This window comes from Danio rerio, chromosome 18, assembly GCF_049306965.1.
Source record: "Danio rerio strain Tuebingen ecotype United States chromosome 18, GRCz12tu, whole genome shotgun sequence".
NCBI classification, from domain to species: domain Eukaryota; kingdom Metazoa; phylum Chordata; class Actinopteri; order Cypriniformes; family Danionidae; genus Danio; species Danio rerio.
In genome coordinates this window covers 25,140,743-25,149,298 of record NC_133193.1, presented here as the reverse complement: position 1 = coordinate 25,149,298, position 8,556 = coordinate 25,140,743, and positions in this window count along the sequence as shown.

The following is an 8,556-nucleotide window of genomic DNA, read 5'->3' as shown; positions in this document are numbered from 1 at the left end:
TATTATCCTGACTTTGTTATCATGAGTACAATAATTCTGGTATATTTATGCCAATTTGTCCTGGCCCAGATGGCCCTTAATTGGTTGGCAAAGGCAGTAAGGGAGTCCTCTTTGAGGCGTGAGGAGGGATTGTTGCAGTGAATGGCTGGCGGTGTGATATAGGGCCGAAGCAGAGAGAGAGCAGCTTGCACAAAGGGAGCACCAGCCATGCTCACAGGGGGTGCGTCCTGAAGAAAGACTGCCCGAAAGGTCCAGCTCTACAGAGGAGAGGGGATGGCGAGTGTGTGGGAATTTATCTTCCCCGCAAACTGCAGAGAGAAAGTGTGATGTGATGGGCTGTTTATGTGTGGATGAGCTATAGAATGCATATCTGACTGTCTGTCGAACATCATTATGTCATTATTTGTCAGAAATTTGATAGAAATCATTACTTTTACATTCAACAATTTCATTAGTATACTATTATATTGTTTTCATTTGTAATTTATAAAATTACTTCTTTTATAAATTGTTTTTGTAATTTTTTGGACAGTTTTGTTGTTACTGTTAAACAATAAAAAGGTTTTTAACATTACACTACAAGGAAAAAAGAGACATATATATATATATATATATATATATATATATATATATATATATATATATATATATATATATATATATATATATATTTTTTTTTTTTAATAAATATAATTTGGGTATAACAATAAAGATATGCAGTAGTTTTATTGATTAAAGTTAAATCTTGTGTTGTACAAATCCATCCATCCATCCTCCAATATTTCGTCTATCCATCTATCATTTTAAGAATTCATCTTTCAATACTTTCAATCTACCCATATATCCATAAATTTATTTTGAATACTTTCATCCATCTATCCATTCATGCATTTATCTGTTTATCTTTTCTTCAATACTTTCATCTATCCATCCATCCATCCATCCACCCATCCTTCAATACTTTTATCCATCCATCCTTCCATCAATCTATTATTTAATCCATAAATCCATCGTCTGATATTTAATTTATCCATCAATTATTTTAATGTTTCATCTTTCAATACTATAATCCACCCATATATCCATTAATTTATTTTTAATACTTTCATCCATCTATCCATTTATCCATCTATCTGTTTATCTTTTCTTTAATACTCTCATTCATCCATCCATCCATCCATCCATCCATCCATCCTTTAATAATTGCATCCATCCATCATTGAATACTTTTATCCACCCATCATTCCATCAATCTGTTATTTAATCCATCCATCCATCGTTCAATATTTCATCCATCCATCTATTCTTAAAATACCTCGATCCATCCTTCAATACTTTCATCCATCCATATTTCCATTCAGTTATTTTTAATACTTTCATCCATCTATCCATCCATCCACCCATCCATGGATATATCCATTTATCTATTCTTCAATACTTTCATTCATCTAGCCATTCATCCATCCATCAATACTTGTATCCATCCATCCATCCATCCATCCAATATTTAATCCATCCATCTTCAATACTTTCATTCATTCATCTATCTATTCATCCATCCGTTAATCTATTCTTCAATATTTCATTTATCCATCTACCTGTTTATCTATCCTTCAGTACTTCAGTACTTCAGCTTCGCATAAGAAATCGTAGTAAATTGAAACAGTGTCGTTCAGATTTTAAAGTTTAAGTTTAGATCAGTTTAGCTCAGTTCAGTGTGGTTTAATAATCACTACTGAGAGTCCAAACACTGAAGAGAAAATCCATCGATGCGCAGCCCTACAGATCCCGAACCATGCAAGCTAAATCGAGGAAAACCTGCACCAATTGGCGAAAGTGAAGAAAAAAGCCTCAAGAGAACCAGGCTCAGATGGGCATGACCATTTCTTCACTTGTCAAACGTCTTGTGCAGAGCTACAGTCTACGTGCCAGAGGCTGGAAGCTGGACGTCAGCGAAGACTCGTCAGTCCCTGCAGTGTCAGAGGAATCAATCTCATGCTCTCCACTCCTCTATGACCACCATAGTAATCCATCCTTCCATCAATATATTATTTAATCCATTCATCCATCAATATTTTGTCTATCCATCTATTATTTTAATACGTCCATCCATTCATCCTTCAATCATGTTATCCATCCATTCCTCCATCAATCTATTATTTAATCCATACATCCATCTATCCATCCACCCATCCTTCAATACTGTTATCAATCCATCCTTCAATAAATATATTATTTAATCCATCCATCCATACCTTAATATTTCATCCATCCGTACTTCCGTTTATATATTCTTTAATACTTTCAGTCATCCACCCATCAATCAATCCATCTGTTTATTCATTCATTCATTCATTCATTCATACATCCTTCAATACTTCAATCCATCCATCCATCCACCCATCCATCTGTTTATTCATTCATTCATTCATTCATACATCCTTCAATACTTCAATCCATCCATCCATCCACCCATCCATCTGTTTATTCATTCATTCATTCATACATCCTTCAATACTTCAATCCATCCATCCATCCATCCATCTATCAATCTATTTAATTCATCCATCCATGTTATCTATGCTAAGCTATATATAAAGACATCAAAATCTGACACTCAGTACATGGTAAAACACAGACATACTGTATGCCTTTGTGTCACCAATTATACTTACCTCGACCCTTAGGATAAAACAAATTGAGCTGTCTCCCACATGACACTTTTCATCTCAGCGTATTGCTTTTTTAAATAAGAGACCAAAAAAAAAAAAGAGAGAAAAAGGCAGTGGCCTTACATTGCCACAACACCCAGCAGTCGATGTTTTTACAAGCACAAGGCAAAATTAACCTGTGTCAACTTGATAAGCCAGTAGAATCGTTGAGAGAGCGGTCGAATCAAGACTCTGTGCAATAGCAGATCCCATTATTAATGACACAGGCAGACCTGGGTGCGGTCAGAAGTCAGTGGAACGGGAGAAGTTCTGCTGCGACTGGCTTCATTAGAGCCCTGTTTTCAGCCGAGGTGATGGCTCTTCACTTGTCCTGAGAGGGGTGAGAAGCGAAATCTCTTTCACTCCTGCCAGCACCTTGTCACTTTAATTTCTTTTCTGACGGTCGGCCTTGACACCTGGGAATGCTATGAGACAAGAAGAGCAGACCAGGATCATGAGAAGGTCCTATTTAAAGGCAGTGCTTGACACAAATGACATTTCCTCTTCTTCCGTCTCAGCTTCTCCATCCTTTCCTTATTAAAGAGAAGAATGTGTCACAGTTTAAAGCATGATTTTTTTTTTTTGATTCTGCCTTGCAATATGATAAAGTGATGCACTGTTTTTAATTAAACTCTAAAGGGAAATTTTTATTTAGATGATCATTTTAGAAGCATATGCAACGTTTTCTACAACATATAGACAGTTTTAAGCCATTTCAGGGAGTGTTTAAATGAAAATGGCAAGTAAAACCTTACTGACTTATTTTTTAGAATGTGTCATTCGGCTGGCATTTTGTAAATTAGAGGTCTAAGGAATTTTGCATTGCGTATTAAAATCTGAATCACAAGCAGGCTGAAGTATTGGGCACAGGACTAATTCAAATTTTGTGATACTATGTGTACTTATTTTTATGTTTGTTTTCACTTTTGATTTAAATTGCCCAATTTATATTCTGTTTTACTGTATATTCTGTATAAGAAATCCTAAAAATGAGGGTTAGTGTGCAATTCATATGCACTCAACCACATTTTACCATTGTACTAAATGAACACAGGTAAATTAATGTTTTATATTTGTAAATTAAAAGTATAAGGTTAGCACAATTTTTTTAGCCATGGTTATGAAACCCTGCTCCAAAGCAAGATTAGCACCTTTAACACTACATTAAAGAGTCAGAAACAGATCCTGTAAAACAATTTGGATTTGAATTATTAAAAGGGTAGTTCATCCAAAAATTAAATTGTACTCTACCCCATGTCATTCTAACTCTTTATATATTTTTTTCTCCAATAAACACAAGATATTTTGAAGAATGTTGGATACCAGTAGCCATTGACAAATGCTATGGAAGTTCAGCTTTCAGCTTCAACCTTTTTTAACATATTTACTTTTTGTTCCTCAGAAGACAGAAACTCAAACATGTTTAGAGTAAGGCTAGGCAATAAAATCAGTATCGATATTTATTGACCGAACACCATTGTCAAAATCGATAAAAAATAAAATTTAAAAAAAGGATTCGGTATGAAGGCTACAGTTTCATTAAATTGTGGCTGCTGTTTGGGGTGTAAGTTTCTCATTTCCAATGGAGGCGTGCGACTTACAACACGCATATGGGAGCGTGCATTTTCCAGCCGCACCTAGTTAAAAAAAAAACATCTGAACTTTTCTGAATGCCCTGAGTGCTCTGGAATTCATGTAAGTAGAACTAACTAATCTGCTTCAAACTTTGTATGTCATATACACATTTCAGTAATAACGGCAGACTAAGTACCTCAAACTAACACAGCGCATCCAAACACTGCAGTGCTTTTTACTTTTCTGCATGAACTTGCATCAGAGCTGAAGCAAAAGATTTTTCCGTTTGATATCCTCTGAGAAAATGGTTGATGGTCACCTAGTTACAAGAGACACCAGGGTCAAGTCCATTGTAAATCGTCGAGGAATCCACGTGCACGCACTTGTCACTTCAGGTCAGAATAACAACACAATGCAAAATTGAGTGCAGTATAGCAGTGATTAAGAGAATATAAATAAAAAAGGATGTAAGGATGTTGCCAGAGTGGCTTTTTGGTCTCTTTTCTTGTGCGTGACAGCCACTAGCTCCCCATCTGAAAGATTTTTTAGCATAGGGGTTAATATAGTCATCGAACTTCACAATTTGCAATGTTCCAGGTTACTTTTTTATAATGATGCTTAGTTCCTTTACTTGAAAGCTCAGATTTGATTATCGTAATTTGTGTTATTGACAGAGTTTGAGGTTTACTGTATCATTATTATTCACATCTTAAAGTTTGCTTTATTTGTTCAGTATTAGCGCTTTACCATTGCAAACACTTTGTAACATTTTATTTATCAGGTTGAAGAGTCTCTTTAATGCTTATGTTTATTTTATAATAAAAGATAATCTATAATAATGGATTTTTAAAAAAATATTTTAAAACTATTAAAACAATTTGCCTTAGTAATGTTGGTAAATTAAAATAAAATGGTTGAAAAATAAAAACAAAATCCTAATATTCCTAAATGGATTGTTAAAAAATGTTCAATAATTATTGATATCAAATGATATGAAACATGCTATTGTAATAATAATTAGTTAACTTAGTTTAGAGGGTCAGTAAATTGTCAACATTTTATTTTTGTATAAACTATCCCTTGAAAGTTTAATGATTAACAACAGACGGCGAATCATGCCTCATATTCACCTCATTTTACAGTCAACAAGAAATAAAAACATGTCAAATTGTCACACAACATGTGTCAGTTGGAGTGAATGTTCGACCAGGAAAATCTTGCTAGGACTTGGCAATATTGTATAAAATATGATGACACCCAATGCAAGAGCCCTTACGTAAACAGACTGTAGGCTGTAATCACAGTGACATTGGCACTGCAAAACAAGTACTTTAACCCGAGTTTGGGATTTTATGAATATCCTGGATTATTTGTTTACATATGTACAGCATAAACTGTGAAGTAGGATAACCCACGATTCTGTTTCAGATATTTTGGAAATCATGAATCTGACATCATTATTTGGTTATTTTCACAATAATGGCCCAATCGAGCTCAGCTCTTTAAACCATGCATCTTCATTCCACTTTATTCTACCAGATTCATTCATAAATGATTATTATTTTTATTGTTGTTATTATTATTATTATTCATTCATTAATTTTTCCTTCAGCACAGTCCCTTTATTCATCGGGGGTCACCAAAGCAGAATGAACCGCCAACTTATCCAGCATATGTTTTACACAGCGGATACCCTTCCAGCTGTAACCCAGTACTGGAAAACATCCATACACACTCATTAACACACGCACTCATACACTATGGCCAATTTAGTTTATTCAATTCACCTAAAAGGTCTCAAAAACACAGTGTTTCAAAGTCTGTTAAACCTCAATGCAGTGTTTCATTTACCATTTTAGCCACTAGATGGATCAACTTGAAACTTGGCATGCAGTGTATTTGCTCAAAATAGAATGAAATACTTTTAAAAAATGGCCGCCATTTGAACAATGGCTGATCAGAAACATACTCGGTGGGCATATTGGACTCATGGGCCTAGAGGTCTGTAGAAATTTTGAAAGAAATCATCCACTAGGGGGCGATTTTGTGTTTTTGGAGAGTGTAATTAAACTTTTTTATTAGCTCAAACTATAAACTCGAATACTCTAATCATATTTTTTATTGTCGAATAAACTACTTACAGGCTTCCTAACTGCTAACCAACCTTACACTGCTAAAATGCTTGAACCCCATAATTGCTGCTTGCAGCTATATTTATTATTATCATTATTATTATTATTATTATTATTATTATTATTATTATTTTCATATACATTATTATACTGTTTATTTAAAGATTCCCTCAATTTATGGATAGACTATTTGCAAATTGTAGTCTTGTCACTGATGAAAATTTCCATTATGATTGATGAATTTTTGGTATACTGTAGTTATAACCTAGAATACTTGATTTATGCATTCCGACTACTTCTGAATATTTTTAGGTATACTTTTTTATTAATAATATTAACTTTGGGTTTTAGGAAAGTAAAGTAATACCTGTTGAAAATTAAAACGTTTTTTTTTTGTTGTTGTTGTCCAGACCTCCACTGTAGTTTCCTTGTATATTTAGCTTTTGTTCCCAAATACAGTAGCATGGATAGTAAATTAATTTGCATAACATTTGCATAGCCATTCTATTTTGTAAATTTCATCAAAGCCAAATAATATTAAACACTGCAAGAATTTTTATTTTTTTTAATTTAGAATTTCGAAGAATCTGTCAGAGTAACTAATCATTTTCTCAACCTAATGTACAGTGCTCAACATAACTGAGGACACCCCATTTTGAAAATAAATATTTTTATCCATTTCTCAGGGACTATAAGCAATGTATTTTTGTGCATTTGAACAAAACAGATTTATTAAACAGATATATTTATTAAAATAATATTTTAGTCACCAAACTTACCTAGAAATAGATGTGTATTCCAACTGTATTCCAAAACAATCTGCAGTCTGTGTATGAGCTTTTTAAAAATATTGATCAAAACAATGCATCTTATTTTAAGTACCTATTTTTTAGAATCTGATAATTCAGATTACCTGTAATGAGTTTATAACCTGCAAATGATCATAACTGCTCATAACTGTTTCTAGGTACTGCTTTGTTAAGCTACTACTGGCAAATATTGTGAAACATACACTATCAAAACAACTGATGCAGTTTGTGTACATTAATAGAATGTTTACAATGTAGTGTGATTGTATTTCTCATCTTTTCAAGTCAAATTTAATTAAGCCTTGAAGACATTACATTTCTGATTGTGTAACCCTGACATCTCAACACTTGTTTAGAAAAACTTGCTTCGTTTGTTTTACATGCAGAGAATTGTATCAAAAATCTTATTTTATCCAAATGATGTGACCAATTGAAATTAGAAAATGTCTTTTTTTCCCAATCAATCCAATCAAATTTTATATTTCTTCTTCTACATTATTAATTAAAAGCTCAAGCTGCAGACTAGCCATGCAGAATAAGCGAACTCGATAAAGTTGACAAGCCGTCAATGGCATGTTAATAATACAATATGCTCCCCCTTCCTCAAGGGGGTGCATCTTCTCTATGCGGGTCAGTGACTGTATTGAAAAGGTTAAGGGTGGGCCATAAATTTATAGTGGATGCTACAGCAGCATTGGATCTGGAGCACTAATGGATGACCTTGTGGCTGAGCTGCTCCAGACTCAGGCAGATCAGATCACACCAGCTTCCATCCAGCGTCCTGACCTCCTTCCCACATCGGCCCCGGCCTCAACCTTTAACTTGCTGATCTTTGACCAACTTATTAAGCAGACACCTGCTTTCCGGTATGGCTGTAAAGAGAGGAGAATGACTCTAATATAATGTAAATGTTTGGCGTGACAGTATCCTTCCGACTGGAGGGATTCCATCTGTGCAACAGTATGGATTATTTACTGCAGAGAAGTGCTCTTCTCTCCTCAGATGCCCTGAAGTCACTGAACTCTGATCTGAGGGCCTGGTGCTAGCACTGCTTTGACAACAATAGTGCTCGGAGAGGTCAAAATGCATTGTGGAAATACAAATTATACTGTAAATATGTGTTTATTAGTAGCCTCTATATTGGCGAATATACACTACTGGTCAAAAGTTTGGGGTCAGTTTTATTTTTATTTTATTTTTTTCGGCATTATTAAATGTAAAAAAAAAGTTGTTAAATATTTATTACAATTTTAATATATATTTTTTGTATCTAGTTTCAATTAAAATTATTACTCCAGTCATTATTGCTTTTATTATTATTACAACAAT